At 44.6% G+C, this 10,901-nt stretch overlaps 1 long non-coding RNA gene across 1 annotated transcript in view; it reads left to right on the top strand.

The window, feature by feature from the left end:
- The first annotated feature begins 2,006 nt into the window (after positions 1 to 2,006).
- The window catches only part of LOC117286721, a 15,903-nt gene continuing 7,008 nt past the window's right edge, over positions 2,007 to 10,901 (top strand). Inside the window, exons 1-2 of the long non-coding RNA XR_004517845.1 lie at positions 2,007 to 2,357; positions 4,000 to 4,175. This is a non-coding gene — a long non-coding RNA (uncharacterized LOC117286721). The remainder of the gene's footprint in view (positions 2,358 to 3,999; positions 4,176 to 10,901) is intronic.

The following is a 10,901-nucleotide window of genomic DNA, read 5'->3' as shown; positions in this document are numbered from 1 at the left end:
AAAAAAAAAAAAAAAAAAAAAAAACAATAAATTTTACCACATTGACAGAGTTGCACAACTCTAACCACAATAAAACTTAGGTCATTTTAATTATCCAGAATCAAAGAACCCTACTTATCAGTGATGATCTCCCCACCCCTCCCCACTCACGCTAGACAGCCACTGAGCCACTATCTTCACAGGTTTTCCCTATTCTGGGATTTTTTTAAATAGACCACACCCATAACAGCAATAAAGACTTGGACATCCAAAGAAATGTCAGTCCTGCAAAGTAAGTTCTCACATAGCATCAGAGTAAACCCAGACCTGTAGCGTTTTGCTCTTTTCAGAGCTCTCTCAGACATCGCCTTTGCCTTGCACGCCAGCCCCACCAGACAAGCATTTCCTCGTTTTACCAACGAGCAAAGTGACATCTCCAAAACCCTAGGACTTTGGGTGGCAGAGCTGGCACTGCCACTCCCACTGGCTGACGCCCCAGGGAGGACCACAGGATCACTGATGCCACAAATGAACCTTGAGCCGGGTTCCCGGTTTCAACTTGTTTCTGAATTTGCTTGTTGGGCTCCATTTAAATCCCATTTGTCTCTATCTTTAAACAGAGTTTGGAGTGTTGTTAAGGGCTTCATGTTCTTCTGCCTTACTTTCTTCGCCAGTTTCTTTTTTTTGCTTCTATAGAAATACATGATTGATTGTGGTAGTGGCCTATTACATTGATCTGCCAAACACAAAAAGGATAAAAGACGGAGAGAGGCAGAGGAGAGGAGCTGAAAAAGGCACACAAAGAGCATGAGCAACACTGAGTGGGAGATACACAGAAGAAGCAGAGATTCGGGAAGTTAAAACAGAGGCTCAGGGCAGGAAGACAGATGAGATGACGCCAAGGAAGACAAGGACAGGGAGATCGGGAAGTGAGCTCTCCGCTCCCCTGCCCCGCCCCCAACACTCTGAGGCCGACGCCTTCCCACACACCCGAAGCCGTCACGTTGAGAGGGCCGTTAGGAAAGTGACACTCAGCTGAAGGAGTCCCAGTCCAGTGACCCGGGCTGACGCTCCTGTCCGACCCCTCCCTCCAAGGGCCGGTCCTCTCTGTCTCCAGTGACAGCCGCTGCCTCTCTCTGATGGAAGTGGGGCCTCTAATTGTGCTGAGCAGCGATGCCACGGATGCCCGGGCAGCCTCCTGTCTCTCACTATCATTAGCTTTCTTACCAGGCTCTGAAGCCTTCCGCTGCCACAACAGTAATTACCAAGAGATTAGGCAGGCATTAAGCACTCCTTAATTTGACACATTGCAATGATCTCCATTCAGCCTTTCTGCTCGAATAACTCTCAACAAATATTTCGGAGGCTACCAAAATAAACAGCAGTGCTGTGTTTGCACAGCTGAGGCTTCTTCCTGCTTCTCCAAATGCCATCAATTCCAGGTAGGGGCGAGACAGGGACAGCAAGGGAATGGGCAGGCAGGACGGGGAAGCCAGGAGGGAAGGAGGGAAGGAGGGAAGGAGGGAGGTGGCACCTCCTGCAGGGCCCCGAGACAGCCTGAAAACCGGCGTCCTAACAGTGGAAAGATACCAGTGAAACCCCAGCATATGGCATGCTACGACTGATGGCAGTTTAATAGGGCCCATTTTTTAAGCAAGTAGTTACACAGGAACCTAGTAAAAAGATAATCAGTATTTATATAAAAACCACCACATTAGGAAAAAATAATAATTACAGAGAAGGGAGTTATGTTGTTTTTGCTAGATTTTAGTGGGTTATTAGCTCAGATATTATTCATTAAGTAATGCAATGGAAAAGCCACTGCTAAAATGGCAATAAATCCCAGCGGGATCCATCACAGAAGGTAGGATCATTTGGTAATTACAACGCATTACAAGTTCACTATTCCTTTTCATATGCCTGCTTCATTTCACCACTCTCACCCCAACAGTCACACACACACACACACACACACACACACACCTCCCTCCACCGGCTAACCTAACCTTCACTGGGGCAGCAAGACAGGCAGAAGAGGACTGGGTGATGTGGAAAGAACCACACAGAGTCCAGGAGCTGTCTATGTCCCTCCTAGGCAAGATACAGGAGAGATAGACTGGACACCCTTGAAGAGAGGTGGACTTTCAGACAGGGGAGCAAGGACAGACACTAGGTCCTGGGTATAAGTATCGATGCGGGGGGGATAGTTTACATAATGGACAAGAAGTCCGTTAAGGTTTAGATCTAAAGTGTTCCTCAAAAGTCCCATGTGTGCAGAGTTAGGGCTTCTGGAAGGTGACTGGATCGTACTTTCACGGGTTGATCCACGGATGAATTCAGAGCTGAATGTGCTGTTAAAGAGGTGAGCTTGGTTAAAGGTGAGTCACTAATAATATGACCTGGAAAGATATTCTTGTCTTCCCGTCCCTTTCTCTGCTTCCTGGCTGCCATGCAGTAAGCAGCCTCCCTTCACCACCTCCTTCTGCTGTGTGTGTCAGCTTTGGAACCAGCCAACCATGGACTGAACTCTCTAAAACCATGAGCCAAATAGAGCTGAAGGGTATCTTGTCCTAGAGATGGGAAAACAACTAATACAAACTCTGACAGATGAGTAATGAAATAACTGGAATTCATCTATCAAGGGAAAATAAAGAAGACTGTTCTAGAGTAGAACTCAGGAGCAAAGTAATATTAACTGCAAAGTTTTCATCCCTGACTGATGTGCCTGCCACCTATACAGCCCTTACCTTCCTCCTGGTGTGGGTGGGGCCTTGCTCATAAGCATCTGTGTCCGGGAAACCATCACGGCCAAGTGGAGTTCTTGCCTTCAAGGCCAGGAGTTCAGCTGCTAGAGGAGGAGGAGGAGTGTGACTCAGGGTGTCTTGGAGTCCTTCCTCCTTCCTGAATGACATCAGCGTTAAACTTCTGTACAGAAAAAAGGGTAAATGATAGGATAGATTGAGTAAGAGGTTCCCTCTTACAGTTGTAGTCATCTTAGCTCTTACATATGCCTGTTCTCAAGTGCTCTCTCAACCAGAGATGATGGTTATTGACCACTTAAGTGCTGCTAAAGTGTAAAGAGAATACCTAACATCAGGCATCGGCCAGGGATAGACTCCAGCCCAAATACAGCTCACAGCTTATTTTTTAAAATTAAATTTCACTGGAATACAGCTACCCCATTCATTTACATACTATCTGTGGATGCTTTCACATGACGATGACAGCTGAATAGTTGCAACAGATACTGTGTGGCCCACAATACTTAGGATATTTATTCTCTGGCCCTCACATAAAAAGTCTGCTAACATATGGATGAATGAAAAAATAAATAAACCCTAGACTGAGTTGGATTTATAAAGGTAAGAATGATTTTACCCAATAGCTCATAGCATCTAAAGCTTTCTAAAGGTGCATTTTGGAACTCTGATCTCAGCTCTCTTCTTTTTAGCACTTTTTCAATACCTTAGAGCAAGTTGTAGCTGGAAAGCTTATCATATTTTCAAATAATGGAAAGATTATGTGGATAATAAGCAAATTAGATGACAAATCTAATATTAAAAATAATCTTGATGGGCTGAAACAAGGGACTAGATCTAATGAAATAAAAAAGAAAGAGAAAAACCTAAAAGCCTACAGTTAGTGCCAAAATATCAACTTCTTCAATGTAGAATTGGTTGGAGAGATAAAAAAAAACTGTGCCTCAGCAGAAACATATGTGAAAATGACTTTGGGGTTTTGCAATTACATCACCTCAATAGTGGATAAGGCTCCCCCAAAACAAGATTATTCCAAAGCTAAGTTGCTTGTTACATGGAACAAGTAAGATAAGTATACTTCTGTATTACAGGTAATATCAATTCTATATAGTTGGCTCATACCAGAGGTCTTGATTCTTAGAAGGTAATAATAATAATAATGATAAAGTCACTGAAAATACCTGAGGGTTTATCCTAAGCAATGGCTTATTTAACTTCCATTATCACTCTTAATTTTGCATGTTTTCATTTTAAAATTCAGAGTGATGCCATTTTGTAACTGAGGAAATATTAAGAAGATCGTGTAGCCAATGTGCAGAGAGCCCAGGAATGAACCCTAGATGCTATAGCTCCAGGCCAACAAAGACTCCATCAACTCCTAATCTCAGGTTGGATCCTGAAGTGGTCACTGGAAAACCAAAGTGAGCACCTCCAGAGGTAAGTCACTAGCTTGCTAGGAGAGAGTTAAACATGTTTTGTAGGCAACAAAAGGTGGAAAGCAGTGCACAGAGAAGGTTTGGAAGTAGCTGTGTAGCCCTTCAGATGAACACTCCTCAGTTTAGCTGCAGCTTGCTCCCAGCCAGACCCATACCTGCTTGCAGCTGCCAGCTTCTGACACAGTCACACTCAGCCGGCCAAGGAAGGTTGCTGCTTTCTATAGCCACCATCTAATGCTCTGCATGGCAGCCTGTCAGTGTGTATTCCTGGCATTAGTCAGAACCATGGGAAGATGGCAGAAGTCCCTGCAGAGGCCAAGTGGCTTCCATCTTTAAGCTCATGGCCATGGGTCATGTTTTGCTTAGAGCTGATATTTCTAGTTCCTTGGATCTTTCTCCATATAATGCAGAAAAAAATAAAATAAACTTTGGCCCATATGGAGGAGAGAGGGGAGGCCAGTTTATAACCACCAGGGAAGGTGGAAAAATAGGCTAGTTGTATCCATGAGGATGATGGGGGTATGGATATTGCCAGCCCTCGCCTTCTCTCCTGTAAGCAGAGCTCCAGGATACCATTTGGCCATCAGCCAGCACCAAACCAACCCCTGGATTCCTAATAATGGATGTATATCAAACACAAGGCACTTGGTTGGAACTCCTGGAGATAAAATGACCACTGAGTTACATTCTTCACTTTCAGTGAATTAGCAAAGATGCAAAAGCATTTAACACAATATTCAACAGGGTGAATTAAACGCATTAGGGCTGGAGCACAAAAGCAGAGTTTATTATGATGAGAGAAATCAGAAAAGCTTTTAGGGCAAAATCTCAGCTAATGACTAAGAATTTAATAGGCAAAAAAAAAGAGAGAGAGAGAGGAGCTTATTGTGAAGAGAAAATAGCAGGAAGAAATTAACAAAGGTATGGGAGTACTTGGCATGTTCAGGGCCATGCAGCCGGTCTAGCTGACTTCATCATCGCATGTGAGGTACAGTACATGTTAGGGTATGAACCAGACTGCTGAGTCTCGCAGGCCATGGAGAATGTGGACTTCATTTTGAAGCCCATGGAGGGGGAAGGGAGCCGACATCACCCAGTGGTACCGATGCTTGGTCAGATGGCCATTTGCAAGGCTGCAGGGCCGCAACACGAGTTAGCGAGGTATCTAATTAGGGGCTGGAATCTTATGGCGGACAGTGGTAATGATGCGGCTTTGCCCTTGTCCGGCCCCTTCACAACTTTCTAAAATGTAGCAAAGTCATTTGTACCCTTCATTTAGAATTGCTTCAGAAGGCAATACCTCAGTGCAGCCACACACTGAGAATAGGACTTAAACCCAGTTTTGTTAACTTTGAAAATGGTGCTTCCAGAGCCCCTTCGATAGCTTCTACGAGGCTTTCACCTGGGAATAATCTAACCTCAAAAATCTGCTTCTCTGACACTTTTACTCGTTATTTTTGGTCCAACACTCTGCCTCTCAATTGGTCCAGTGAGGCTTATAAAGGCCACTCCTACTCCATGTCCAAAGATAGACTTGTCAGTGACTCCTTTCAAGACCCCTGGATTTTCCACGGTCCTCTTCTAAGCAGAGATTATTGATATCCAAGGCTTTTCTGCTCTCCTGTAGGCCTCAAGGGCACAGTTGTCCAAAAGAGATGGCTACATTCAATGTCAAACAGGCAGCTGGACTAGACTCTCTCTACTGTCCTCCTGGGCCCCACTTCCTGATGGCACAGCCTGTACCATGTCGCAATCCGATGGGTGACCCTCACTTCAGTTTTCTTGCCTACTTTCCAAACCACATCCCAACCCATCCTGGGACATAAGAGTCAGTCCGGGGCTTAGAAGAGACCTTGACTGACCTGGACATGGTTCTGGTCTGTCTTTGTGTGGAGCATCGTCTTCAGTGAAGTGGTGCAGATGGCTTTCATTCCCATGGGCTGCTCCCACCACCCTCGTACACTCTTCCGCCTGGCACACTTCACAAGCAGGATGGGGCAGCGGGCAGTCCCCGCTTTCTCTTGTGGCCATGAAATGACAGACAGGAAAATGGATAGACCATGGTCCCAGCACACTGTGAAGGAGCACGGATGGAATGGTGGCACTGTCTGGTGTACTAGTCAGCTTTCCTATCTCTGAGACACAGAATTCAACACATCAACTTCAACGAGGAGAGGCTTACTTGGGCTGTCAGGGGATTCAGTCCATGGTCAACTGGCTCCATTACAGAAGCAGCACTGTGGAGGGTGTGATGGAGTAAAGATGCTCAGTGCACGGTTGCCAGACAGCAGAGCAGAGGAACAGCAAGAGAGAGGAAGAGGAGAGAGGCCAGAGAGGGGTGGGGTAGGAGGATACCTTTGGTCAGGAGTTGTTCGCAGGATAACAACTGAAGAATGCCAAACGCCAAGCTAGTGTTTCAGTGTATGCAGGAGGCTACAGAAAATCAATCTAGGAACAAGTGGAAGCTATAGGTAGATAAATTTCAGCACTAGAGAAGACATACCTTCCCAAGTGCTGCCATTACTAAAGGCAATATATTTCTTGTGTTACAAGGTATGATTGAAATGCACAGTGATTGTTTAAATTTTTTATCTATTACAGTAAAAGATAATCCTTCTTTAAATGCTGTCCCTCTCTGTGAGCACATTTATCCCACCATCCTTGCCACTTTCTTTTAATTAGCATATGTTCGTGATGCCTAATAAACATATTCATCATGGAGTATTGGTAACATACATATTGCATCTGGATCTTACCACTTCCTGAAGCAGTTCTGGAAGTCCTCTTCCATGACTGTTTTTATGACATATGATCAAAAATATAATGAATGCTGCTGCCGAGTGCCACGCAAAAGAAAGGTAGGCTTCGAAAAAAACATGAAGGTGCATCCTTCCCTACCTAATTCACCACATCTGGCACCACGCAACTTCTGACTCTTTCCAAAATCAAAATGAACATGATAGGTAAATGTTTTGAATCAATTCAGGACATCAAGTCAGCCACAACAACACAACTAAAGACACTCACAAAAGATGACTTCCAGAAAGGGCAAGACCAGTGGAATAAGTATATTTGGGGTGACTGAGAGTATTTTGAGGGGAGTCAATGGCAATGTATCTTTTACTGTATAATTTATTCTTAATTTAAACATTCATAGTAGTTTTTGATCGGACCATGTAGTGAGTTCTTTGTCACATGAACTAAACAAATTCAAGACAGGCAGTTTCCAGGGACACTGGGATAGGGATCCAGGCATAGAATAGAATATTGGAGTTGATGAATCCTGAGATCTCTCCCTGCCCAGAGATACTGTGATTGTTGATTTTGCTCTTGCTCATTGGAGAACACAGGAACCAAACCTCGGGCAGATAAACTGGCATTCATCAGTGCTGGAAACTGAGGTCCTGCTAACCAAGGGCCCAAATAACATCACTCATCTGTCAAGGCCTCTCCTCCAATTCTGTGTGCACCCCTTGCTTGCATTCAATTCCCTCCTACGATTCCCTCCGTAAGGGGTGAGAAGGCATATCACTCAGGGTTTATTTGGCCAGTCTCTGTAAGTGGAAAGGCTTGATGTAAGTGAGCCCCGTGGGCTGCCAGAAGAGCCTCGGCCCTTAAATAGTAATGAGATCTATCGCTCTCCTTAACAAATGCATCTTCCCTGAGTGCTAAGTAAACCATCTCCATTTACAGTGTCAATATCAACGTGGGCCTGCCCTGCCTCTCAAGCAGCCTGAACAGATTGCTGGCTGCCAGTCCCAGTTCCTGTGTGCAGTAAGAGCTGTCAATGCGCATGTCAATAAGATACTGGGGCTATTGATCAGCATAGGCATTTAGGGGTCACTGGTCGATGAGAACTCTTGCCAAGAGATGTAGAAAATGATAGCTTTCAGATAAAGGCAGCAAAGAGAGGTTCCCAAAGGAGAAATAATATAGCTCAATTTCCCCTGTCTTGCTGCTTGTCAATTTCCCCTGATTTTCTTGAAGGGGGGAGGAGCAAGCAGGGAGAGACAGGGAGGGAAGGAGGTGGAAATGCAAGTGAACAACTCAAATCTTTGACTGAGAACATCACAGGGGATGAACAATCAACAGCCACCATAAAGCCACACGGCACTCAGAGGTCACTGTCTACATCAAAAGAACAAAGAGAAAACCCCTAAGAGGCAGCTTTTCTCAATAGGTGTGCTGCGAGGAGAAAGGTGAAGATAACGATCCAGAACTGGGTTCTGATGAAATCTCAAAAACCAGTTCAATAGCTGTTTGCTGGCTCCAACTATTGAGTACTTGACTGCAGCACTCCAATTCCTCACCACCAAGTCACGTGCTACCTGCGGGTGATCTTTGTTCCAGGTGGAGGGAAAAGACAGGTCGCCTTTGAAGCTATGTGATTTGCAAGATTTCATCAGTAAAACAAAATGTGTCCTGTGAGTTGATTTTGTTCCCACTCCCCAAATTCACATTAAAGTTCCTGTTATTTCTGAAGGTGGCTGCATTTGGAGATAGGGATTAAAAGATGCTACTAAGCCAAAAGGAGGCAGTTCGCGTGGGTCCCGATCCGTTCTGATGGATATCCACTTAACCAAAGGCAATCCGGAGACACAAGAGCTACTAGGGAGGCGTGTGTCCAGAGAAAGTGCAGGAGAGGACTCCGAGAGAGGAGGCCTGTCTCCAAGCCAATGAGAAGAAGCTTCAGAGGCAGTCACGCCCACTGACTCCTTGATCCCGTCTGTCTAGGTTACAGAACTATACCAGAGTGCATTTTGTAGTATAAACCAGCTATTTTGCTAGCGAAACCCTAGCAAACAACGTGCTGAAGCAATGTGCAGGGGTGGGGTGAGATAGCAGACAGGATCGTGATTATTTATGCCTGTTCTACGCCCCAGAACTTTGACTATTTTCACATTATAAAAAGAGTATCCATTTTATCAGTTTTGACAATGAACTGACTTAGTGCAGTAGATAACCGATTGGCATGGAAGTGGCCAGCATTTGTGAGCATATTTTTTTACCTGTTCTTTGGTTTACTTCCTAGTCTTCAACTTGACAGATAAATCTGGCTACAGAATATTCTTTTAAGTAAATAAGCAGAAAACAAAATGACAACAATCAGTTTAAAGTCTAACTGTAATCAAAGTCCTGTTCCAAAGTTTTCAGATGTTATACCTGGTGTTCAACCACTCAGTACCAAGCACAGTTTTCTGTCTTTGTCTATCTTTGCCTTTCTCAATCAAGCTCTTTCATGACCTCATATACTATTTCTTTGGGAAGTGCCGCGGTACCTCCTTTCATGAACTCAATTCTCTCCACAGTTCTGGTTACAAACCGAACTGGACAAGAATTAAATCAAATTTCCCCATCAGGTCAACATTGAACCTAGCCATCGAATTTGATTCGGTTCTTGTCCAATTCAGTTTGAGGCCAGAATCATGGAAAGAACTGAGCTTGTGAACAGAGGCACCACTGTATTTCACTCCTTTAATTCAAAGCCACATCTCATTTTGTCTCTGAGACAGTGAAATATATCTTGAGGCCTGTCAGTCAGATGCTGTACTTTAATGAAACCCTAAAAATTGCTTAGAGTGAAGATTCAATATCTACACTTAAAACTTTGGAAGATTTTGAAAGGAACAACAAGAAGGAAATGCATCTCAGTGAGGTGGAGGAGCATCTCACTTCATCCCTCGCAACTATGCTCCACACTGCGCAACAAAATCTATTCAGCTATTGTGTCGAAGATGTTTGTTGCCACAAGATAGACTACCATGCCTTCAAAGTAAGGTAGAGGGATGGCTGAGTGTATGCATTTCTTTCAGCGTGATTCTAACGACACTAAATGACAGCCAAAACAAAGCAGAACAAAAAAGTCAGCCAACCCACACAGAGATCTGGAGAAGAATTATCAGCTGACAAAAAATACCAAGAAAAGTTTGGAAGTAGAGAGATAAACAGGTAACTGATAAATAAGGGAGCAGATTAAGAGAAAGCTGCACACTACACTCGCAGCCAGGGGAAGACTCATGAATAAGGCCACTCCACAATGTAGCCTCTGAGGGCTCAGGAATTGGAAAGCAAATATCCCTCAAGCAGAGATAAACATGAAAAAGGATTGATTAACAGCCTTTAAAAGAAGTAATCAGGGAAGAGTGATTCAGCTCAGTGGCACCACGCCTGCCTTGCCAATGCAAGGTCCTGAGTTCGATCCCCAGTACCAAAAAAAGAAATACTCAGGAACACAGATGTTCTCTTCTACCAGGTGGTCAGGGGGCCCTTTCTTTGCTACATCAAAAGTCTGAAGGGTCATTTAAAGCATGGTTCTCAAAGTGTGGTCCTGGGGTCAGCAGCATCGACACACCAGGACACTCGTTAGGAATGCAGATGCTCAGGCCACAGCCGGTCCAACTGAATCAGAAACGGGATTGGCTCGGTGAGCTGAAGACCACCAGCCCTCCAGATGACCCCAAGGCAGGCCAGCATCTGAGAACGACTATTTTGTGGAGAGATTGAGCCACATGGGCTCTGACATCACGGGCAACAGCAGCTGCTGAAAACATGGCAAGCCATCTATGAGACGGGTAGAGAGGGATGTGGCTGAGTGAAACTGGCGGACAGAACCCTTTCTCCCAACTCCCAGCTGCTGGGATTTTTTTTTTTTCTTTCAGAACTGGGGATTGAACCCAGGATCTTTGCACTGAGCCACATCCCCAATTCTTTTTTAAATTTCTTTTTT

This window comes from Fukomys damarensis, unplaced genomic scaffold, assembly GCF_012274545.1.
Source record: "Fukomys damarensis isolate Sample0158 unplaced genomic scaffold, DMR_v1.0_HiC HiC_scaffold_18, whole genome shotgun sequence".
NCBI lineage: Eukaryota > Metazoa > Chordata > Mammalia > Rodentia > Bathyergidae > Fukomys > Fukomys damarensis.
The sequence above is the reverse complement of the archived record's forward strand: the minus strand, read 5'-3'. Positions and strand labels throughout refer to the sequence as shown.